The 26,435-nt window shown below is 50.0% G+C and overlaps 1 pseudogene; it reads right to left on the minus strand.

Annotated features, from left to right (window-relative positions):
* Positions 1 to 8,659: 8,659 nt before the first annotated feature.
* On the minus strand, positions 8,660 to 10,049 carry LOC125540755 (annotated as a pseudogene).
* Positions 10,050 to 26,435: the final 16,386 nt, after the last annotated feature.

The following is a 26,435-nucleotide window of genomic DNA, read 5'->3' on the forward strand; positions in this document are numbered from 1 at the left end:
CTACTCAGACTACATCACCTAGTGTATAGCATCTGCATGCTTGTTATCTATATTCTGTTCCATCGGACGAGCGGCCGTATGGTGTGGTTGCTGCTGACGAACGTCTTGCCCCTGATTGATACTGTGAGCATGAGCACCCTGGCAGTCGGCCATGTACAACATCTTGTTGACGGCCTTGCGGCCATGCTCGAGTTGGCCTCGGGGATCCTAGCAGCCTGTTTGTATACCCTCTCTGTGTGAAGCCTGGCGGTGGAACGACTGCGTGTATCTCTTTGCGTGTGGCTTGTGGGTGAAAATTGTATATGGAGGCAAGCATCCTCACGGCCGGCTCCCTCTGAACCATGTACTTCCCATGAATCAAAGGAGCAAAAATTTATCACGGTACTAACCCCTCTTTGGATCAAAGACCATATGCACCTGTATTTAGATCGGTGTAAACCGATCAAATTTTATGAAGCGCCTCGACCACGTGCCCATATTTGGGTTGGCGGAACACCCATGTTTTTTGCCGTACACTAGATCAGCAAGACCTATTTTCTGATAACCTGTACCTGTAAAATGTTTTAGCCTGAAACTCATTGCAAGCTTCCCGTGGCAACATTTCTCATTGCCTGTGTGCCCTTTTTTTTATGTGAGCCATGTTTGCCTTATGCAATTTTCAGGGGACCTGTTCACCTTTTTTTAATGGAATCTGTTCGCCACCTGTACCTGCTTTTAGATTGACAAACCAATCTATATTTTTTCGAAGGCAAAAAATTGATCTGAGGCAACATGTGATTGAATAAATCAACCTATAATCCAAGGCAACATGATTGGATGAACCAATCTATTTTTTTAGGCAACATGATTGGATGAACCAATCTAATATCTGGGGCAACATAATTTGATGAACCAATTTATTTTCCGAGGCAACATGATTGGATGACCCAATCTTTATCCGAGGTAACAATATCGAGACCGATAAATCGATCACATATAATCCGAGGTAACAATTAGATTGGACGGCCAATCATTCATCCGAGGCAACAAGAAAAGGGGGAAGAGACAGAAGACTTCTCTTGATCTCACCATTACTTACGCAGCCTGGCGGCGGCAACCACGTGCGTCCCCCTATGTGCGCAGCCCTGCGGCGGTCGCGGCATGTGTGTGTACTGCAGAGCGGCCTTGCGGCCAGCCCTCTGGGCGTGTGTGAGCGGCCTGACGGCCTCGTGTGCCTCCCCGGCGTGAAGGAGATCAATGGCTTTATATAGGGACGAATGTGTCGCTCGCGACATACGCGGACCTGATGCTAATCCAACCAAACCGTGAGCTTAAGATGTATGCTTATCCAACTACCATCAACCCGTACTCGGTTAGTTCATAACTTGTCGTGGCTGCTCCCGGACCCAAGCAGATGCGTGCGTGCATGCGGCCTCAGGGGTTTTAACGTGCCAATGCTCTTAAACATCGTGTCAGGTTAGAGTTGGCCAGAATATTTAATTAATATATCCATGATTAAGCATGCTAACGAGCATGCAATGCATGCATCCGGTTCTGGCTCTTTAGTCCACACTAGATAGATAGTGCATCAGGAATGGCCGTCTTGTAAGCCTTGCTAGATACACGTAGGCATGGAGAAGGTTTCTCTCATACGTGCACATGCAAAACACTATCACATTTTCCATGCTCATAGATACTTCCGCGCGACAAAATCTCGTCAAACAATGGGGCCGCACATCACCTACCTAGGTGGCTAGCATCGCCTCACCGGTGGAACCAAGTCGCCTAAAAACCCTCGACCATCCAAAACAAAGTCGCCTAACACGGGAGGTGGGGCCGCACATCGCCTACCTAGGTGGCTAGCTTCGCCTCACCGGTCGAACCAAGTCGCCTAAAAATCCTTAAGCACCCAAAACAAAGTCGCCTAACACGGGAGGTGGGGCCGCACATCGCCTACCTAGGTGGCTAGAATCACCTCACCGGTCGAACCAAGTCGCCTAAAAACCATTGAGCATCCAAAACAAAGTCGCCTAACACGGGAGGTGGGGCCGCACATCGCCTACCTAGGTGGCTAGAATCGCCTGACCGGTCGAACCAAGTCGCCTAAAAACCCTCGACCACCCAAAACAAAGTCGCCTAACACGGGAGGTGGGGCTGCACATCGCCTACATAGGTGGCTAGCATCGCCTCACCGGTCGAACCAAGTCGCCTAAAAACCATTGACCACCCAAAACAAAGTCGCCTAACACGGGAGGTGGGGCTACACATCGCCTACCTAGGTGGCTAGCATCGCCTCACCGGTCGAACCAAGTCGCCTAAAAACCATTGAGCACCCAAAACAAAGTCACCTAACCCGGGAGGTGGGGCCGCACATCGCCTACCTAGGTGGCTAGAATCGCCTCACCGGTCGAACCAAGTCGCCTAAAAACCCTCGACCACCCAAAACAAAGTCGCCTAACACGGGAGGTGGGGCTGCACATCGCCTACCTAGGTGGCTAGGATCACCTCACCGGTCGAACCAAGTCGCCTAAAACCCCTCGACCACCAAAACAAAGTCGCCTAACGCGGGAGGTGGGGCCGCTCATCGCCTACCTAGGTGGCTAGCATCGCCTCACCGGTCGAACCAAGTCGCCTAAAAACCCTCGACCACCCAAAACAAAGTTGCCTAACAAGGGAGGTGGGGCCGCACATCGCCTACCTAGGTGGCTAGCATCGCCTCACCGGTCGAACCAAGTCGCCTAAAAATCCTTGAGCACCCAAAACAAAGTCGCCTAACACGGGAGGTGGGGCCGCACATCGCCAACCTAGGTGGCTAGAATCGCCTGACCGGTCGAACCAAGTCGCCTAAAAACCATTGAGCACCCAAAACAAAGTCACCTACCTCCATATTTTTGTTTTATTGAATTTTTGGTTCGCATCATCATTTGTGATAGGTTTTTCTTTTTTTTTGATTTTTTTTATCTGTGATCATGCTTCATGTGATCATTTTAACTAGGTGAAATTGCTGCAACATTTGTGTATGTACTGCATTTTTTCCTTAGTAAATAGCAATATCATTTCGTATTTTTCCGGAACACACTAACGAAATCCACCATGTTTTCCTTTCTCCCCCAAAAAACAGGTATGATTGCAGCATATATATGCTATACAACACTGACAACTGGGATGGCACCCATGTCCTGGAGTATGGGCCAAAAGACATAGCCAACATGATGATGATACTAACAGCAAAAATGGTGGAGAGTGACCACAATGATGTCAATTGGGCAAAGATGCTCAACATCAAGAAGGTACAAAAATCTTAGTTATCCGTTTCAATGGCATACCACCAACCACTTTTTGTTTCAGTAGCACAGAACATAAATTACATGGTCTTTTTCCACACAAATGAAACATATTCCAGAACAACTTTTTTCATTTTCACTCAATGTTTGGCCACACACAAATTCCCCCCTTTTCTTTTTTTTCGCTGCTGGATCCATCAAGCACTTCGGTTTAGACCAGGCGTGCAAGTGGCACAATTGTGCCCTAACTCTTTGCAGTACGCACATTTTGTCTTCTTCTTCGGATGCAACTCAATGCCCGCATAGTACCTCTTGTCTCTCTTGCGTCCCTTGGTAGAAGATTTTGGGGGGTTACGTAAAGGATTTGCTTTAGGCTCTCCAATAGAAGCTTCCGTGGGGGCAGATTGGGCTGGTGACTTAGCTGGCGCACTTTTCTTCTTCTTCCTCCTTGATTTATAAAGTTGGTTCAGTTCAGTCTCCAACGCGCGCCCATAGGACTTGCACAAAGCTGCTCCTGCATCGGACGTACTGCCCAATTTAGAGATTTTGCCAAACATAGTATTCAGGGAAACGTGCCTTATTTGCTGCAGAGACTCTTGAGGCATGGCATCAGGGACTTGTGTGTCAGGGGGCAAATCAGTAAGAAATGCGTTCTGGGTCCATCTAGGCAGTATGTAACGGTCAGGGATCTCATCAACACCAAGGTGGGTGAACACTTTCAAGATGTGGACACAAAGTAGCCCATCCCTGTAAAACTTGCAACGCTCACAACCGTACTCTTGCTGGATCAACCTGTGCTGTTACCATGTACAGTCTACGCCCATAAATCCTTGCATAAATTCTGTTAGGCTCAAGCAGGTACATGTTGCCGCCTTGAGGCCTAACATTATACATGCCAATCAAAGAAAACTCATGTTGAAACCTGTAGTATATATCCCTTGTGTAAACTCACAAGGCTTGCTTCTCAATTGGGAACAGGGACCAAAGCCTTGGCTCAAGCTCATCTGTTCGGTAATCATTACCCCCTTCTTTCACCAAGATCTTGTCATTTATCTTCTCATATTGCTTCACAAAGTTGAGCACAGAATTTTGTGGGTTCACGTACCTTTTTAGGACAGCATTGAAGCCTTCACTCCGTTGAGTCGACTGGAGGAATGAGAAGAAACAATTCCTAAAGTAGCAAGGGACCCAAAGATGCTTGATCGCATAGAGATCATCAAAGCGTTTATCGCCAGCAATACCATGCTTCTCAACCATAGCAGCCCACCTTGCCTCAAACTCCTCAGGAGTCATGCTCAAGTCTATCACCTCATTTAATTCTTTAGCTAGCTCAAGATGCCTAGCCAAGTAAGCACCCAACTTCTCTTGGGCTTTCTTAATGATATGCCAGCGGCAACTACGGTGAACTGCGAATGGGAAAATGTTTGCTATAGAGTTTTTCATTGCCTGATCTTGGCCAGTTATGATGTTGAGCGGTGCAATGCCATGCATCGCTTCAAGAAAGGCCCCAAACAACCAATCAAAGCTAGTCTCAAGCTCTTGCCGCAAGAAGCCACACCCCAACATGAAAGACTGCCCATGCCTGCTCATCCCAATAAAATGGAGCAAAGGGCATGATATTCGTCAAGTAGGTCGTGTCAAAAGAGATGCAACCATTGTAAGCTTTTACATAGGCCTCTTGAGCCCTCCCATCAACCCAAAACAAATTCTCAGCTCTTCCTATTCCATCCTTTTTGATTTTGAAGAAGAAGCCTGGGTCTTCTTCCTGCTTTTGCTCGAAGTAGGCAACTGTCTCAGCCAAATCGCCTTCATTTGCCTCAGCACTGCGAAGGTTAGTTCTCATGTTGCTTATCGTTTTCGTTGTGTACGGCACAATTGCAGCTTGGCCATAGAATTCAGACATAACAGCCATCATGCGACCTGTTTCCATGTTGCACCTATGCAATATTTCCAGGAACTCAACCTCTTCCGGCGGGATGCCTTGGTGAGAGCGGAGGTATTTAGTGAGAGATGGCTTGTCAATTAGTCTATGATTGTGGTCTGCAACAACACCTGTGACCACCCACTTGTTATTAGTCAGCTTGACTGTTCTTTTTGCTCGACAGCCCGTCCGTTTGATAAATTCTCTTCTCCTCTTCTTAACAAGCCCCCCTGGAGATTTATAAGAGCTACACCCTGCTTGCTTAGGGCATCTCCAGCCGCGCCCCCAACAGGGCCTCCCCAGGCGATTTTGCCGCGCCGGCGCCAACAAAAAAGGCCCCAGTCGCGCCCCCAGAAGGCCCTTTTTCGCCGGCTCGGGCCAAAACTGGTGCCGGCGGACCCAGGCCGAACCCGGCGCCCTGGGAGGCGCTTGGGGAGCCGCCGCAAGAGAAAAAGGCGCGTGGGCCCGCCCTGGAGGCGACCCGAGGGCCTTTTCCCGCCGTTTGTTGACGCTTTTCCCTCGCATCTCTCCCGCTCGCTCTCCTTCCTCCCACCATTCTCCCCCTTTCTCCCGCCAAACCCCCTCCCGCTCGCCTTCCAGTCGCCGCCATGCCGCCGAAGAAGTACACCATGCCGCGCGCGGCGGCAAACGCGGCTGGCGCCGTGGTCCAGCCGAAGCAGAGGAAGCCGAAGGCGCCGCCATCGAAGCCGCCGGGCCTGTCGAACGCCGAGTGGAGGGTGGAAGTTCAGCGGCGCGAAGCAGTCACCGCCGACAGGCGGAACAGGGCCATCGCCAAGAAGGCCCGCGACAACGCGGCGCGCTTGGCGGCGTCTTCCTCATCGGTTGACGCTTTTCCCTCGCATCTCTCCAGCGCGGCCTCATCCTAAACGAGCTGCCGACGGCAACGCCGACGACGCCGACGACGCCCACGACCACCCGGACGCCAATCCCAAACGACGCCTCTACGTCGCCGCCCAGCAGTGCCGAAGCCGCGCCGACACAGCCCAGCATCGAAGTAGCTCCGACACCGCCGAGCCCGCGCACGCCGACTCCGCCAATGCCTGGAGCCGACCCCGCCGAGTGAATCATTGCGCACGCGAACTCTGTTTTTTGTAACGCCAGACTACGTCCGATCGCCGGATTTGCGGCGTCTTTTGTGAGCAGGAACGACCAAGTTTAAATTTCCTGCATCCTGGGGCCGGCGCGTGGGGGGCGTGACTGGGCGCTAGGTCGCCCCCAGGGGCCGAACTAGCGCCGGCACGCCCCCAGGCCGCTCTATTTAGGCGTCCTGGGGGGCCGAACGGCTGGAGATGCCCTTACTCCCAACATCTTGTCCATCGCCACGGTCATCAGAATCTGAGGTTAGTTTCTCAAACACGGGTGTGTGGGCATCATCATTGATTTTAGGCTTCCCCGACTTGTTGCAACAAAAAGTCTGCTTCTCAAGCACATTAGTGTACGAAGACCTCCTGGAAGTGTTGGCTTTCATCGAGAACCCAATTCTGCGAGAGTAAGCTTTGTAGTGCTCCTTAGCACCTTCAACTGTGTCAAACTCCATGCCAACATAAGGTTCCTGTGGGCTAGATCGCACCTCATTCTCATCAAAACCTAACAAGCCAGTGCTACTTGCACGACCTTGCCCACCATTGGTAGGCACAGTTGCAGCCGGGCTGAACATGGCAGGTGCGGGCGCGATAGTTTCGGCAGTTGCCGTTGCATCAGACACACCAGTAGTAGCCACAACACGAAACCCCACACCTACGACATCTTGGACAGGAGCAGAACACAAATCTGGCGACTCGCCCACCCCCTCGATTGAAATGGGGATTTTTTCAGGTGGGGCTTGTGTACAGAACAGGGGACCACCATCACAGTCAACAAAGTCGTCAGGAAGCTCATTGAGATCAAGGCCGGCCATCTGCACATTTCAGAAGACAAAATAGGGGAAGGAATTAATACATATACTAAATGAGCATGGAGCATTTTTTCACTGAATCATTGCTAGGTTCGCATATCAGGCTTTTTCTTTTGCCTTTTTCTTTTTTGTTTTTTGTAAGCAACTATACTTCTCCCCTTACTGATTATTTTTTGCCCAGTTTTTACCCCTGTTTCGTAAGATACTGGACCTTTTGTAAGCAACTACAATAGTTTGTCATACCCTGATTGTTAACAACTTTTTCTACAATATAAACAGGCAAGATTCTGCAATTACTTAGTCTGTCTTTTTTTTTTGCAGAAGCAAGGTGCATAACTACAGGCAAGAAAATATTCAAGAAGAAGGGATAGATTGGGGCCATAATTCAAACACTGATGTATAGAAGGCAAAGCTGCGACACTGGAGTACAGGAGGAACATCTGGGGAGTACTACTAGTTCTAGTAGAACTAAAAAGGATCTCATGGTCAAAAAAATTGGAACAGCCTTGTTACCTTTGCTGTAGTTCACTTGGGGAAATTTGCCCAATCTTGGCAATTCTTTTGCCCATGTTTTGTTCAGGTTGTTGCCTGATCACACAAGAAGAGTTGCAGGCAAGCTTGTGTTCTTTCACGGTGATTTTGATCTTCCGCAACCTTTTTTTACTCTGTTTTTACTCTGTTTTTTTGCTGCGGGAGGGAGAAGCTCGCCACTGCTATGACATGGTGGGCGGCGGCTGGGGGAAAGGAGATTGCCGCTACTGAAATCTGGGGCTTAGGGTTTCCCCTGTGGTGGGTAGGTGTGGAGATCACCTGGTGGAGGGGGGGGGGTGTTTCTTTTATCGTTTTTCTTCTCGCAGGGAGACGTGGGCACGGGAGCGGGATGAAACTTTCCTTTTTTGCCACATGGTGGGGACCCGACAGGGAGGCACTTTCCTTAATTACCGGCCGCCAGATCCGCCCGCCTAGCGCGCGGACGCTGTGTAGCATCGTCCATCATTAAATACATTGCCCGCGCAATTGGGCCGGTGGCTGTGCTAATTTATTTACTAACAAGATCATCAATTTTATTGTAGATGAGTGCAACATGCATAACACTGTCCAGATGAAATGCACATGATATGACATATCCCACCATCCAAGTCCAAGGCAAAACAATCGTCCTGACGTCGTTCATCACACCTGTCGTGTTTGCAGTACTTTCGTTTATTGTATTTCCTCAACAGTTAGATGGCCTTTGGAGGGCTTTTCCTCGCATTCCAGAAACAAAATAGGAGCAAACCAACTTGTGGTTGGATGGTTAGAGAGACAGTGGTATCCCCAGCCCACCAGTTTCAAGTTCTGGTGCTCGCAGTATTCTTGGATATTTTCAGGATTTTCGGCGATCTTTCAGTGGGAGGAGACATTTCAGTCGACGACGAGGCTCCTACGGTGACTTCGTAAATCTCAGGATGATATGCTGGCACAGTCTCTCGAAGGTGCTCATAGGGGTGAGTTTATGCGTGTTTGTATGAGCGTTTGCGTCCATACTGTGTTAAAAAAAATAGGAGAATACCAGCACTTAGAAATCTTCTTTTAGATAATATATATAGAAGAGCTACCTCCCCTGAACTAGCACTTACAAAAAAACAGTAAAGACGAATAAAAATGCAGTGCATTTCGCATACTTGTCAACGTATGCGACAATAACACACAAACCTGCCCTCACACACCAAGACAAATCGAAGAGCATAGAAAACAGCAGCATCCTTATTGACAGACACCATAATGGATGTGTCACCTTAATATAAATCGTCAGACGTAGCACTCGTAGAGCTTGATGTCCATCTGCAGACAGAAGTAGACGGTTCCCTCGGAGGCATCGAGTCGGAGCGTGGCGATGCCGCGCGCCATGAAGAAGTCGCCGGTGCCGCCGACGACGGAGAGGTCCCGGGTCTTGTCGTCCATGAGGTCCGCCGACGAGGTTGATGGTGCCCTTGTGCGCCGTGGAGTTGAACACGATGGAGAAGCCAAACCAGGAGGTGTAAGACTCCTGCTTGTCGTAGAAGTAGAAGCCCTGGGCGCGCGCCGCGGCTCCTCCCCCGCCATGGGTAGCGCTTCCCCACCGTCATGGGGTCGTTCGAACACCACGAGCGCGCCGAAGTAGGTGCTGTTCTTCCAGTGGGTCGTGCTGAGCGCCGTGGGCTTGGTGGCCGGCGACGTCGCGTTCTTCGTGTTGTTGACGCCGTTGTAGAGGATGTCGTGGTAGTAGAGCGTCTAGTAATGGCGCACAACTCCCACAGTGCGCTATTAGTAGTTTTGAAAAAAAATTAAAAAAAGGTTTTTTAATAATGGCGCACCGTGGATGTGGTGCGTCATTAGTATTTGAACACTAATAACGCACCAACACATGGTGCGTCATTAGTATATAGTAATGGCGCACCACATGTCTGGTGCAACATTAGTGTCAATTTCATCTCGTTGCACGGCTCGTCGGAGCTGCTGGAGACGACCCTCCTCAGGCCGTGGGCGGCGGCTGCCGACGAGCCCAGCAGAAACACCGCGACCACAACGGCCAGTGACAGCTTGGAAGTTGCTGCGAGGCCTTGCATTGTTGACAACGCTACTGATTACTGAGCCTAAGCTGCGAAGGATCTATCGACTAGCTGTGATGTAGTAGAGCACTGCTAAGTGAGGATGCAGCTCTTGTTGATGCTACTGATTACTGAGCCTAAGCTGCGAAGGATCTATCGACTAGCTGTGATGTAGTAGAGCACTGCTAAGTGAGGATGCAGCTCTTGTTGATGCTACTGATTACTGAGCCTAAGCTGCGAAGGATCTATCGACTAGCTGTGATGTAGTAGAGCACTGCTAAGTGAGGATGCAGCTCTTGTTGATGCTACTGATTACTGAGCCTAAGCTGCGAAGGATCTATCGACTAGCTGTGATGTAGTAGAGCACTGCTAAGTGAGGATGCAGCTCTTGTTGTTGCGTGTTAAGAGCTTGACTTGTGCATGCTATTTATAGATGTGCATGCATTGAACTGTGGGGCATGCAGGTAGAAAGTATGAGTTTAGTAACTTAATTTAGCTTACATGATAATCTCCCTTGTACTCCAAGTGACCAGTCTTGTTTACAAATTGATTCGTCGGTTGGGTAGCTCCTCCAACGTAGCATACCAAAAAAAGCAAAAGCAATTATTGGTTTTGTGCTATTGAGCAGTCTTGAGTATGTAATCGTACACCAGCTACTCATGTTAGGTGGGCTTTCAAAAGCCACACACATGCACTGATGTTTCTTAATTTGGAGCAGAATATTCCCTCAAAGATTAGAAGGCATACTGATATAGATTGTTTTCGTTCCTCTCCAACCAGTTAAGGCAATGCATGAGATCGCTTTTGCCTTTTTCGCTAGCACGTCCACATGCCAGCCATGGCCGGAGCTCGTGCCTTTGACAAGGTGGCAAAGAACACTTCATACGACAGATCATTTGTATACCTGGCATAAACTATTTTGCTCGACATGATAAATATGTTATTTTAGTAGACATGTCACCTTAACATGTAACATGCATGGCAGACGCTAGACTGTTTCCATTCTACTATTATACTGTTGGGATTTCGCTCTCAGTTTCGATAACATCAAAAACAACAAACACACACACAAAAATCTTATAGCCAAGGACCCGTATCCGTATCGTTACTTCTATTTTCTTTTCAACGCCCTCGGTTACTATTGACGCACTCGTGCTCATACACACACAGACACACGGCGCGACCGAAACAAGCTATCAAACCGACTCAAACTAATCCTACCATAACACGGACACTAACTCCTGATGACAAGTTGCCAAACAACCTTTCCTAATCACTGGCTACATCGCTATTAGCCTATGCCTATTCGCATACAACTCCCGAAAGCTACTAAGTATGCTAACAGTGCTACTAGACCATAGAGTCACATATGGTAACTCTTCTAAACTTATAATAGAACATGCCGACATTGTCTGAGAAAACCGATGATGGTGCAGATACAAAGTTTGTTTTCTACGTTGCGCAATGCTCCCCCCTGATCTTCCACTTCCATGTTGCTTCTGCGCGCGTAGCGGAACTCATCCTTGCCTAAGCACCGCTCCGCTGTCATAAATACTCCTTCTCCTTCGCTAGGACCTTGCCACCGCTCCCACCCCCTCCTTGCTCTATGGCAACATGCATGACGCTTGCTCAGCTTCTCCAAATCCCAGATGACCTGAGTGATCACTACGAACGGGTCGCCTGGGCACAATGCCGCTCATCGGTCTCCATCCTCTCACACTCACAGCTGCATGGATGCCGCATGCACGCGCGTGTCATCCAATTCCCTTTCGACCTTGATGCCTTCTTGATGAGCCTCATCCTTGCCTGCCTCTTTGGCGGCATCCACCATCTCTTCAACGTCACGGATGATGGAGACTCTTGCTTCTCCTTCACTGTGGCGTCGCCTGACGTTGCCTCGTTCATCGCTTCCATGGGCGACTTCAGGAAGCTGGGCATGTTGATCCGTTTCCCATGGCCTCTGCCTCGAGGTGCCACCTGCTGCTTGCCTCCCGGCTTGCCACTGCCATCGTCTGTTGGAACCGCATCCTCCTCACCGCCGGCGGCCGTTTCTGCACTGCGGCCAGCTGTGTCCACAACTCTTGATCTACCCAAGGAGTGTCGACAACGGCCTGGTATTAGCTTCTTTTATCGTATGCTTAATGTTAATCACTTCTTCCAGCTTACGCCACACATGCATTACACCCAACATACACACCCGTTCTGGGTTACTTTCCTGCCGATCTCCGTTAGACCTAATGAACTGTTAGTTGAGTCAGACCTAAACCACTGTTTTTCGGTCAAACAAGATTTCCTAGCAGTCAAAGTTCATGAGCATATCTACAAAACTGGCATCTTCTCTTGCTCAACCAAAATTCAAATTCTCATGCATGGTCCCTTGATTTTGAAGGGTTTCGTCTCTTCTTATTTGACCAACTCGAAACGGCCGTTGCCCACTGCAGTCGCTTCCTGCATGTTTACACAAAATTCGTTTACTCTACTCCGCCCCCTCGAACGGAGTCCATTCTTGGCCCTTTTGCTCACCAGCTTGCGCAGGCTCACGTGCCACAGCAGCCCCTGCGGTCGCACGCTCGCCGCATGTCCGTCCTGCCCTGCACGCGCCTGGGTCCCACCTCATGCATAATGATGACTGTGCGGCGCTCTCTGACACACCAAATCTTGCAAAAGATCCGTACGCGGTGCCGGAGTCGCTGCACGCGACCGTAGTTCTTGCGCGCCCCCAGGAACCTCACTCGCTCTCTCTGTCTGTGCCATTTCTGGACGAACCGCTTGCCCGCCCCGCGTCTAATCCGGACCCCGCTGCGCCGCCCTCTGCCCCCCACGCGCAGCCCCATCATCTATGGCAACGGAGAATCTTGCATTGGGAACCGTCGATCTGGAGAGAGCACGCGCCTGCTCGTCAACACAGCTCGTCCACGACGCCTCTGATCAGCATCTAGGCCTCATCATCACGCATAATCCCTCTCTCCAGCCTACTCCGGCTGATCAGTCACCACGCCCCAGCACGTCGCCCCCTCTCCCTCTGACACACGCAATGGCCCCTGCCGCCCTGGCGTCGGCCTTGTCACCCACGCGCTCCAACAGCAACACGACGACATCCTACAAATATGCTCTCCTCTCCTCCCCTCTCGACCCCAGTCATCCTCCCTCGCACCTCACCTATTTAACCCCTCACCGCCTCTTCCCCCCTCATCCAGACTCTCGCTCTCCTTCTCCCAAACACAATAAGTGTCGCTGCTTCCGGTGCCTCGCCCTAGACCATTGCGTTGAGACCTGCCGCGACCCCATCCGCTTTGCTCGCTGCTGGTGGTGCGGCCACCGCAATCGAGACTTCAGGTATAGACGAACCTGGCCCTTCTTCCCACCTCTTCCCGATTCCTTCGCATCTCATCCTAATCCCGCGTTCTGTACTCGCAGCATGGACTCCGCCGGCTCTTCCTCGACGGCGACCCGCGCCTCGCACACGCTCATGATCGGAGACGTCCCCATCATCCTCTCAGAGCCATTCACCGCGCTCTGCGTCCCCTCGCCCTTCATCCTCAAAGGCACTCCGGTCGATGCCAACGGGCCCCCCTTCCTCCCTCGCCGCCTCGCGCCTCTGCACCTCCGCCCACTCCCACATCACCCTCATCAACCAACTTTCACACGCACACGTCGCCATTTGACACCCATGAACTACAAGCGCGTCTCTCCGACGTCTTCCTCGCCTCCCAATACACTAGGTCTCCCTCTCATGTTTCCAACACCGACACCGAGGATGAGCCGCCACGGCCATTCCATGAGGCTGGCATGCTGCCGCCCTTCAGGGACATGCCTCTAGTCGCTGCCCCTCCCTGCCTAGTCCACTGCCCTCGCCACTTCGTCTTCCCACACCTCCAAAACCCTGACCCCAATCCCACCCCTCTCATCCGCAGATCCATTCAACACACCTGCGGCAACCCCTCCTTTATCATGGGCGGCTCATGGCGGGGGATTGCCTGCCTCACCTTCCACACTCCCGCCGCACGAAATGACGTGGTCAGCCATAGTCCTATTGAGTTCGAGGACAACGTAGTCACCATTGAGCCGGTCGAGCACGTCGACCGTTCTATCGCCATCTTCACTGACCTCGCTGTGGTCGAGGTTTCTGAATTCCCTCATGAACTCTAGCACGAGGACGGCATACGCTTCGCCCTTGCCTTTATGGAAGATGTATGTGTTGGGGAACGTAGCAGAATTTTAAAATTTTCTACGCATCACCAAGATCAATCTATGGAGTCATCTAGCAACGAGGGAGAAAGGAGTGCATCTACATACCCTTGTAGAACGCGCGCGCGGAAGCATTCAAGAGAACGGGGTTGATGGAGTCGTACTCGACGTGATCCAAATCACCGATGACCAAGTGCCGAACGGACAGCACCTCCGCGTTCAACACACGTACGGTTGGGAGACGTCTCCTCCTCCTTGATCCAGCAAGGGGGAGGGATAGGTTGATGAAGATCCAGCAGCACGACGGTGTGGTGGTGGAAGCAACGGTGATCTCGGCAGGGCTTCGCCAAGCGCAGGGAGACGGAGGAGTGTCACGGGAGGGAGAGGGAGAGGCCAGGGGCTTGGGTGCGCAGCCCTCCCTTCCCCCCACTATATATAGGGTGCCTAGGGGGGGGGTGCCGGCCCTAGGAGATCCAATCTCCTAGGGGGGGCGGCGGCCAAAAGGGGTGCCTTGCCCCCCAAGGCAAGGGTGGCGCCCCCCACCCCTAGGGTTTCCCGCCCTAGGCGCAGGGGGAGGCCCAAGGGGGGCGCACCAGCCCACTAGGGGCTGGTTCCCCTCCCACTTCAGCCCATGGGGCCCTCCGGGATAGGTGGCCCCACCCGGTGGACCCCTGGGACCCTTCCGGTGGTCCCGGTACAATACCGGTGACCCCCGAAACCTTCCCGATGGCCGAAAATGGACTTCCTATATATGAATCTTTACCTCCGGACCATTCCGGAACTCCTCGTGACGTCCGGGATCTCATCCGGGACTCCAAACAACTTTCGGGTTACCGTGTGCTAATATCTCTACAACCCTAGCGTCACCGAACCTTAAGTGTGTAGACCCTACGGGTTCGGGAGACATGCAGACATGACCGAGAAGCCTCTCCGGTCAATAACCAACAGCGGGATCTGGATGCCCATGTTGCCTCCCACAAGCTCCACGATGATCTCATCGGATGAACCACGATGTGGAGGATTCAATCAATCCGTATACAATTCCCTTTGTCAATCGGTACGTTACTTTCCCGAGACTCGATCGTTGGTATCCTAATACCTTGTTCAGTCTCGTTACCGGCAAGTCAATTTACTCGTACCGTAATGCATGATCCCGTGATCAACCACTTGATCACATTGAGCTCATTATGATGATGTATTACCGAGTGGGCCTAGAGATACCTCTCCGTCATACGGAGTGACAAATCCCAGTCTCGATTCGTGCCAACCCAACAGACACTTTCGGAGATACCTGTAATGTACCTTTATAGTCACCCAGTTAGGTTGTGACGTTTGGCACACCCAAGGCACTCCTACGGTATCCGGGAGTTGCACAATCTCATGGTCTAAGGAAATGATACTTGACATTCAGAAAAGCTACAGCAAATGAACTACGCAATCTTTGAGCTAATCTTCGGATTGGGTCTTGTCCATCACATCATTCTCCTAATGATATGATCCTGTTATAAATGACATCCAATGTCCATAGTTAGGAAACCATGACTATCTTTTGATCAAGGAGCTAGTCAACTAGAGGCTCACTAGGGACGTGTTGTGGTCTATGTATTCACATATGTATTACGATTTCCGGATAACACAATTATAGCATGAACAATAGAAAATTATCATGAACAAAGAAATATAATAATAACCATTTTATTATTGCCTCTAGGGCATATTTCCAACAGTATGTGCCATCGATGACTTTTGTCCCCATGGCATAGACTACACCTCAGTCCGCGCCCTTGTGCTCCTCCAATCTGGCAAACCTGCTCCCCCTGGCATCATCATCCAACTCCCACCCATCAATGAAATCAAAATCACCAAAGTTGTCGAGGTTTCTCACTGGCACCACGGAGATGGAGACACTCCCTTTGGATGTGGCTCCTCTAACGGAGATTCTGCACCACTCTCCCAGCGCGCCTCACCACGTCCTCCCTCCCCTGCTCCCCTCGCCCCCGTCGTCTCTGCGGTTCGCGGGGGGGGGGGGGGGGGGGGGGGGGTCAGCTCTGGCCTCACCTTTCCCTCCCCCTGGCAACATGCGGCAGCCTCTCATCATTTTTGATGACGGCTCTACTGCCTCGGAGGACATGCACGCCCTTCTCTTGCATGCCGTTTCCTCCGATTCGTTGGACCTAGTGCATGCACCCTCCCTTGCTGACCCTGCCCCACTTGTCACCCGCCCAGCACCTCAGGTGGGTTCTGTCGCACCTCCCAGCCCTTGTGTTGGGTCGGCTGCGCTGCGGTCCTTGTGGGCCCACTGATGATGTCCAGCTCGTCCGCATTTGCCGCAGTCATACCACCTGTAGGTGCCAACACGGGCCCCACCGCCTTCACATTCTCGGCAGGCGAATCTTCATGTAATGCTGGTAATCCACCTACCCCCTCCCCCGCTCAATCAACACAACCCTTTGCCCCCTGCTTCTCTGCCACTGACTGAGACCGCCATGGCTGCAGCTCTCCCCCTGCAGGATCTGGACACTCACGAGTGTATCATTCGCAAGGAGCGCCACAAATCTGCTTGCGACCAGTCCGCCTCCAAGGATAAGCTGCGGCGGAGCGCGCGGCTGGCCGGCAAGGAGGCCAAGTACTCACCCATGCTTGCCAATGCCGTCAAGGCCAAGGCGGCGCGCCTCTCCACCTCAGATGTTGGCACGGCCATCGACCGTGCTATCCAGGAAGCCCGGCTCCACCAGTCTGACGCCCCTCCTGCATCCGCCGAAGATCTCGCTGCCATTGCACTGCTCTGCGGTGCCGACGATGCCCAGGTGGACGCCGTCCTTGGATCCGAGGCCTCTGCCTCTGATGACGATGAGGCTCCATGAACTGCACCTCCTGCATCTCTGGACCGGTGGCGCGGTCCTGCCTGTCTCCACCACCGCTAGCTTCACCGATCGCCGCTGCCGTTTGCTTGTACTTTAGGATTATGATTTCCCTGTTGCATGTACCACTGCCACTTCGGACCCCGCACGTGGCTTTTGTAACTGTACGCTTGATGTACCCCACCATTGCTATCTGGTGCTTTAGCAAATCCTATGAGTAATGACACCTTTCTAATTTGCTCCTGGAACGTACGTGGCCTTGGCGATGCTAGCAAATGCACTGACGTCCTTTCCGAACTTATGACGACAAAACCACACGTAACCTTCTTGCAAGAATCAAAACTTGATAACCTCCCTTCACCTAAACTAAAATCTTTTCTGCCTAGCACGGTCAATCAAGCCTTGTCACTGCCAGCCGTCGGATTCGCTGGTGGCACCATCTCTGCCCTCAATTCCACCCTCTTCCAAGTCATCTCATTCTCACACCTAACCTACTTTTCTACCCTACTCCTGCGCACAGCTGCCTGCGCACAACCCATTGCTATCACAAACATCTACGCTCCATCAGCACGATCACTCAAACAAGCATTCTTAAACGAGCTCTCGTCCATCTCGAACCAGACGACACACCCTGGATTATCGCTGGGGACTTTAACCTCATCCGCTTCCCGTCTAAGAAAAACAACCTGGTGTTTCACCACGCTGAAGCCACTGCTTTTAATCAGACCTTGGATGATCTTGCCCTCGTTGAACTGCCCCTACTCGACCGCAGGTTCACCTGGTCGAATAATCGGTCTACTCCCTCTTTAGAACGCCTAGATCGGGTCTTCTTCAATCTCGCATGGGCAGATGCCTTCCCCAACACCTCCCTGTCTTCTCGCACACGCTTCACGTCCGATCACGTCCCATTACTCATCCATGTCACCACCACCATCCCGCGCTCCATTTTTTTTCAAATTTGAACCAGGCTAGGCCTCCTCACGGCCCTGTGGCGAAATCATCAACCAAATTTGGGCCTCTCCGCCCTCGCCACCCCCCAACACTACCACTTCCGTTGTTTCCGCACTCAAAAAAACACGCTCCCGCCTCAAGAAATGGGCGCGCTCGCGCATCCCAATTCCCCTACGCGAGGCATGCTGCCACGCTGCCATCGCTGCCCTAGATCTCATGGAGGAAAATAGACCTCTATCTCCCTCAGAGTCTCTCACATGAAAAATCATCGTAGCCTTACCCAAATGTGAAGGAAATATGCCCTAGAGGCAATAATAAAGTAATTATTTATTTCCTTATATCATGATAAATGTTTATTATTCATGCTAGAATTGTATTAACCGGAAACATAATACATGTGTGAATACATAGACAAATAGAGTGTCACTAGTATGCCTCTACTTGACTAGCTCGTTGATCAAAGATGGTTATGTTTCCTAGCCATAGACATGAGTTGTCATTTGATTAACGGGATGACATCATTAGGAGAATGATGTGATTGACTTGACCAATTTCGTTAGCTTAGCACTTGATCGTTTCGTTTGTTGCTATTGCTTTCTTCATAACTTATACATGTTCCTATGACTATGAGATTATGCAACTCCCGTTTACCGGAGGAACACTTTGTGTGCTACCATCTGCAGTCACAACATATTAAAGATACTGGCATCATGCTGCTCTTACTATGTGGCGTTTACCAGATAATGACACTTACCCTGTGCCTCGTCAAGCCTTTTGTTAACAAGCTCGATGTCGGCGTCTGCCGCATCCAACTGCCGTTTTAAATGGGCAAACTCACTAGTCCGGCTAGCCACCGGAGCTTCCATCACCTGCACATAGAGGCAGTATGGTTATTACCTGGGAATATGATCCTCTGTTTGTCGTCGTTTCCGATGACAACCAGAGTCTCAGGGGCTACTATCTACACAGGGCACACCTAGCATGTGCAGGACTATCATACATTATTTTACATACCTCAAAGTCTGTCAGTAGACTCATAAAAGCTTCATGCAATCCGCTTTCGGCGGACGAGATTCTCTCCATCACAGTATTCATCAGCATACGGTGTTCATCTGAGATGGCCGCTCGCCCCACCAACCCCCTCAGAACATCCGATCGCACACCAGATGGTGTCGGACCCTTTTGTCTGCTCTCTTTGGGAGCCGGACACTGGGAGCTTCGGGGGTCAATGGGATTGTCTTCTGGCCTCACCGGACTCGGAGAGGCCCTCCGTGACGACACTTCGGCGTCACCCGCTTCCGGAGCGGAGGAGTCCGGAGGAGGCGTTTCGCTCTCCATCATCTCTGGAAGAAGATCCCCCGAAGACGAGCTCATTTGAGAGGGGCTAAGGCCCGAACTGCAAAAATAAATGCGGTGGTTATTTTCTCAAAAGAAAAAGAGGGCATACCTGTACTATTAAGGTATTTCGGGTCACTCACGACTCGCTGGAGAATTGATCCCCCCCGCGGACTTTGTGCGGCAAAAGCACCCCCCAAGGTAGGACCCTCTGTGGGAGACTTCTTCTCCCGTTTGGAAGCTTCGTCTTTCGAATCCCCGGGCGCAGTCCTTTTCATCCTCCGGTCGTCTTCCTTCATGGAGACACCCGCTCCCTCGGTTAGAGTGGGCAGCGTTGGGGGCCCGCGTCCGCCCGTATTATCCTCCCCAATATCTTCCTTCAAGGGCTCCGGGCAAGGTGCGACCTGGAGCATCTTTTCCAATACCGGATTTTCCAAACCCTCAGGGAGGGGGGCCAAACACCGAATCAACTTCGCCTTTGTTATCCAGTCCTGGTCAAAAAGCGAACTCTCAGAAATAACTTCGTAACAAATGAGAGAAAGTATGTTCGGCCGGAAGATTCCTTACCTGTTCGGTGGCGCGGTTACTGCTCAGGCCCACGTCCTCAGTGATTTCCGGACACTCTACTTGAGGTCTGAAGAATGACTTGTACATCTCCTCATGCGTCAGGCCGAGGAAATTTCAATGACACGCGGTCCCTCGGGATTGAACTCCCACAAGCGAAGGGGCCGGCGTTCGCAAGGCTGGACTTGACGAACCAGCATAACTTGTATTACCGCAACCAAACTAAAATCTCCATTTAAGAGATACCGAATGCGGCTTTGTGGTATAGGCACGTCCTTGGCTGGACCCCAGCTCAGACCTCTGCTGATCCATGACATCAGTTGTGGTGGAGGGCCCGAGCGGAAAACAGGGGCGGCCGCCCACTTCGCACTTCTAGGAGCCGTGATGTAGAACCACTCCTGTTGCCACGATTCAGACACCTCTGGAATGGAACCTTTGGGCCATGGAGCTCCCGTCATCTTGCGTATTGAGGCACCTCCGCACGCTGCATGTTGCCCCTCGATCATCTTGGGCTTTACTTCAAAGGTCTTGAGCCACATGCCAAAGTGAGGGGTAACCTGGAGGAAGGCCTCACACACGACAATAAATGTCGTGATATGAAGAAAGGAGTCCGAAGCTAGATCATGCAAATCAAGCCCGTAATAAAACATCAAACCCCTGACGAAAGGATCCAGAGCAAGGCCTAGACCTCGGAGGAAGTGCGAGACGAACACGACGTTCTCGTTGGGTTCGGGGGAGGGGACGGCCTGCCCTCGGGGAGGCAGCCGATGCAAAACCTCGGCGGTCAGATATCTGGCCTCCCTCAACTTTTTGATGTCTTCCTCCGTCACATCCATCGGCCTTGAAGACTTGATCCGGACATGATTGAAGGTTTGGAGCACCTGACCTGGACTTTGGGCGTTTGAGCTTGAGGTGGGGGAAGGATTCGATTGAGCACGGGAGGGAAAAATAAAAGCCTTGTCCCTTTATAAAGAGGGTGCATATCAGGCGTCCTCTCCGTGGCCATTTGGACTTGCCTATAGTCTAGGAGTCCTAAAAACGGTTGGGTTACCCACGCCCGTATTGATGAGAATCCCGGAATAAGGGGACACGATCTCTGCTTTAACAAGACGTGCCAAGGAAACCGCCTTGCATGACACGCTGAGGTGGGACAATAAAACGATTCGAATAAAGGCTTGGCCGTGGTGCGATGTCACACTACGGAATACGTCAGCAGACTAGATTTGTGTAAATAATATTCTCTCTATGGCAATATGTGGAAACTTATTTTGCAGAGCGGGACACTATCTTTGTGTTCAAAATCTTCTATGAAAAACTTGGAGGAGGAACCCGCCTTGCAATGCCGAAGACAATCTGCGCGCCAGACTCGTCGTCATTGAAGCCTGGTTCAGGGGCTACTGAGGGAGTCCTGGATTAGGGGGTGTCCGGATGGCCGGACTATACCTTCAGCCAGACTCCTAGACTATGAAAATACGAGATTGAAGACTTCGTCCCGTGTCCGGAAGGGACTTTCCTTGGCGTGGAAGGCAAGCTTGGCGATACGGATATGTAGATCTCCTACCATTGTAACCGACTTTGCGTAACCCTAACCCTCTCCGGTGTCTATATAAACCGGAGGGTTTTAGTCCGTAGGACAACATACAGAAAAACAATCATAACATAGGCAAGCTTCTAGGGTTTAGCCTCTCCGATCTCGTGGTAGATCTACTCTTGTACTACCCATATCATCAATATTAATCAAGCAGGACGTAGAGTTTTACCTCCATCAAGAGGGCCCGAACCTGGGTAAAACTTCGTGTCCCTTGCCTCCTGTTACCATCCGGCCTAGACGCACAGTTCGGGACCCCCTACCCGAGATCCGTTGGTGTTGACACCGGCAGTGGTAGATATATAAAATAAAATAAAATGAAACAACAAAGAATTTTGAGGGTTTTTGTAAATATAAAGTGAATGGACCCTGGGGGCATAGGTTCACTAGAGGCATCTTTCTCATGAGCATGGTAACGGTGGGTAAACAAATTAATGTTCAGCAATTGATAGGATATGACATAGTTATGATGATTCTTCATGGCATGATCAATACAGTCCGAGATAAGTAGACTGAAACCCATCTGCATCCACTACTATTACTCCATGCCTCGACCACTATCAAACATGCATCTTAAGTTATTAAGTTAATAACAAACAGAGTTATTCTTGGAGCATGATGACATAATATAGACAATGTAATACCAATCAATATGTTCGAACCCGGTTGTTTTATCCTTAGTAGCAACAATACAATGCGTGCCTTTTGACTCCTCCTGTCACAGAGTAAGGACACCGCAAGATTGATCCTACTACCAAGCACTACTCCCATCGAAGGTAAATCAATCTAGCTTGCCAAAGAAGACAAATAGATCGGAGAGAAATATAAGGCTATAAAATCAGACATATATAAATCTCATAAAAGAATCAAATACATTCAATGAATAATTTGATCATAAACCCATAATTCATCTGATCCCAACAAACGCACCGCGAGAATTAAATTGAATAGATCTCCGAAGAGATCATTGTATTGAAGACAAAAAAGAAAGAGAGAGAAAGTCATCTAGCTACTGCTATGTACTCGTAGGTCCTGTGGGAAGTACTCACACATCATCATGGAGGCGGCAAGGTTGATGAGGATTGCCTCCCCAATGGTTTTTTCCCTCTGGCAGAGTACCGGATAAGGTCTCCAGATGGGACTGCAGAAGAACATAGGCTTGCGATGGCGATAAAATTGTTTCGGGTCTCGCTCTGGTGGTTTCTGAATTTTAGGGAATCTATATGCCAAGAATTAGGGCAAACGGAGCCACATGGGACCCACAAGCTCACACGACGTGCCACCTGAGCTTGTGACTACCTCGATCATCGTCTGGAGCATCTCCGAAGCTTCAAGGGTCTCTTTTGGTCTAGAAAAAAATCACTGTAGAATTTCATCGTGTTTGGACTTCATTTGGTATGGATTTTCTGTGAAACGGAGAAATAGAAAAAAAAACAGAAACCGACACTAGGCCCTAAGTTAATAGGTTATTCCATAAAAATGATATAAATGACATATAAAGCATAAAATATTGGTAAAACAGTAGCATGAAACAATAACAAATTATAGATACGCTGGAGAAACATCAAAGCCCTATGGGCTATGGCCGGTAGAGCTAGCGAGAAATGGAGCTAGGATTTCTCAAAGCCTAGGGCTAAAACTAAGCTGCTATAGATAACGTCAAATACCACACATACCAATCCATGCCAGTAATACATCACAAATTCACATAAAAACGAAATGGGAATTCATTATTATCATGGGTATAATCGATAAAAAGAGTTTACCAAAATGCACCAAATTAAATGAAGACAAGCTTCATTTGATGCCTTCATTTTTTCAGCAACAATAGTAGAAGGACCTATATTTGTAAACATAAAATTGAAAACTAAAATTATGACACTGGACATAGATTAAGCCAATTGTTTGGACAAAGTTTAATAAAAAAATCCAAGTCCTTTCCATATTGGATTTCAAATTTCATGTTGCTAACAGAATGAAATTGACTCAAGTTATATATGTCAAAGTCGCCAAAATAATTGAGTTCACATAGGGGAAAAGATAGATGATACTGATTAGAAATTACCTATCCAATCGTTTGGTAGAGTGAGGCTGGAAGCAGAATAGGAAGCAACCAAGCAGATCTTTAGGGTGCAGCAGGGCCACGAGGGGTTGCTCTGCGGTGAGATTATCGGAGCGCCAAGCTTCCTGGTCATAGATCCGGTATAATAATGCTAAACGTACAAAGAGTTACACGCAATTACACGCTGACTAGGATTTGTTTTCTTTCTAACTAACCTCTACCCCCTGATTTTCATGGGGTGGGCCCCTCCTCCCCCTTAATCTCTAATGAGAATCCACCTGCCTGTAAAACACCCGTAAATCTATGTATGTGTAGCATTACTCAGCCTGGCCCCAGCCCAATTCCAGCCTGGAGCTAGCTCTTGTTTTTTTCTGGAAAGGCGGGTAACCCCTGATCTCTGCATAGAGCGATGCACATAGGCATATTTATTATATGACGCAACAAAAACAAATAGATGGACCCGCCCAAAGCTACCTTTCAGGCGCTCTAAGTCGCTACGCCTACTAGCATGATGATGTGCACTTGACACACACCAACACGCATGATGATGTACGCTCCAGATCCGCCACTGTCATCTTCCGTCATCCCAACTTCATGAGAGATCCACACATTGAACTTGCCAAGCCCAACAGTCGTCGATGCCACCATGATGCCAGATAATGCCACCACCTTGCACGCCCATCAAAACACGTCCATTGCCGAGACCTCATTGCGTCACGCCGCTGAGACTCGATGTCCCTGCCGTGGTAGATGCCACAGCGCACGACGTCCGGCACCAAGAACCATCCACACTCGCCGCGCACACCCTCCATCTCAATGCCCAAGACGGGGCCTCCAAGGAGGTGATGACGCCATGGCAGCACCGCCGCCCATTCACGAGGAACTAGGGTTTTCATCCGGGTACAGAGGACGGAGGGAGTAGGGGGAGATGACCTTGCCGTCACCCCAAGGTGGGGAATGGCGCCCGAAGCACCATCGACGATGTGGCCGCTGCCGTCGGCCAAAGGTCTCCCCCGGACAATGTGTCACCACAGCACCTCCATGGAGGGACCCCGATCTCGTTTTTGTTAGGTTCCGTGTCTTGGTGGGAAGTTGTGTGGCGGTGGTGATGCCCGTCGGTAGGAATAATGTCTCCCACGTTCGATCCCGTTCCGATGGAGCATGTATTCACGGTTCGGTTCTCTTCCATCAAAGAATTCACCTTGCAAGCCAATACACACAATAGCCCAAACGGCAGGGTTAAGAATATGCATTTTCATCTTATGCTTCCAACTAGCAAAATTTGTACCATCAAAGTAAGGACCTCTACGGTGATAATTTCCCTCGCTAGACGCCATACTCTCCAAGGTTGTCAAACCAAGGCTATGATCACCAAAAGCTATGGAAATCAAGGCAAATGGAGACCAAAGCTCTGATACCACTTGTAGGATCAAAAGTATGTCCAGAGGGGGGTGATTAGACTACTTGACCAAATAAAAATCTAGCCTTTTCCAATTTTAAGTCTTGGCAGATTTTAGCAACTTAGCACTAGTCAATTAAACAACCTACACATGCAAGTCTAAGAGTATAGCAGCGGAATGTAAAGCATTGCACATGAAGGTAAAGGGAGGAGTTTGGAGAGAGCAAACTCAATGTAGACACGGAGATTTTTGGCGTGGTTCTGATAGGTGGTGCTATCGTACATCCACGTTTGCGCGAGTCCACGGAGGGCTCCACCCACGAAGGGTCCAAGAAGAAGTAACCTTGTCTATCCCACCATGGCCATCTCCCATGAAGAACTTGCCTCACTAGGGTAGATCTTCACGAAGTAGGCGATCTCCTTGCCCGTACAAACTCCTTGGTTCAACTCCACAATCTTGACGGAGGCTCCCAAGTGACACCTAACCAATCTAGGAGACACCACTCTCCAAAAGGTAATAGATGGTGTCTTGATGATTAACTCCTTGCTCTGGTGCTTCAAATGATAGTCTCCCAACACTCAACTCTCTCTCATTGATTTGGATTTGGTGGAAAGATGATTTGAGTGGAAAGCAACTTGGAGATGGCTAGAGATCAAGATTTATGTGGTTGGACTGGAATATCTTAATCTCAACACAAGTGTAGGTGGTTCTCTCTTAGAAAATGTATGTTGGAAGTGTACGCATGTTCTGATGGCTCTCTCCATGAATGAAGAGTGGATGGAGGGGTATATATAGACTCCACACAAAATCTAACCGTTACACACAAATTACCAAACTCGGTGAGACCGAATCCTGAAACTCGATCAGACCGATTCAGTTCAAAATGTGAACGTTAGAATTTTTGGTGGGACCGACACGTCAACTCGGTGGGACCGACTTCATTAGGGTTAGGGCATAACGTAATCTCGGTGAGGCCGATTACACAAACTCGGTGGGGCCGATTTTGGTGATAAGCTAACCAGAGAGTTGGTCAGGCAAACTTGGTGGGACCGATTCGCCCATCTCGGTTGGACCGAAATGTTACGAAGGGGAAACAGAGAGTTTGCATTGCGAACTCGGTGGGAACGATCGCTCATCTCGGTTAGACCGAAACGTTACGAAGGGAAACAGAGAGTTTGCAATCCCATCTCGGTGAGACGGAAATCCCGGTCGGTGAGACCGAAGTGACTAGGGTTTTGTGGCAGTGGCTATGTCAACTGAACTCGGTGGCGCCGGATGGAAAGTTTCAGTTGGGCCGAGTTTGACTTTTGGTTTGGGACAAATATGGATATGAGAAAGTGGTTGAGGGTTTTGGAGCATATCACTAAGCATTTTGAGCAAGTAACCCATTAAGCAACACCTCATCCCCTTTTAATAGTATTGACTTTTCCTATGGACTCAATGTGATCTTGGATCACTAAAAGGTAAAATATAGAGTCTTGATCTTTAGAGTTTGAGCTAATCTTTTGTGCTTAACATTTTGAGGGGTCCACATTTCTAATCCATGTCATGCCAATCATTGAGCTTTCCTGAAATATTTATCTTGAAATAGTATTAACTCAATGAGCTATATGCTGTTAGGAATTACCAAAACCACCCCGGAATAGTTGCACTTTCAATTCCACACCGCACCACCTCTGGCACAAAGAACCATCCACGCCCGCTGTGCAGACCCTCCATCTCAATGCCCAAGATGGGGCCTCCAAGGAGGTGACGACGCCATGGCGGCACCGCTGCCCATTCATGAGGTACTAGGGATTTCACCCGGGCATAGAGGA

Source organism: Triticum urartu, chromosome 2 (genome assembly GCF_003073215.2).
Source record: "Triticum urartu cultivar G1812 chromosome 2, Tu2.1, whole genome shotgun sequence".
NCBI classification, from domain to species: Eukaryota; Viridiplantae; Streptophyta; class Magnoliopsida; order Poales; family Poaceae; genus Triticum; species Triticum urartu.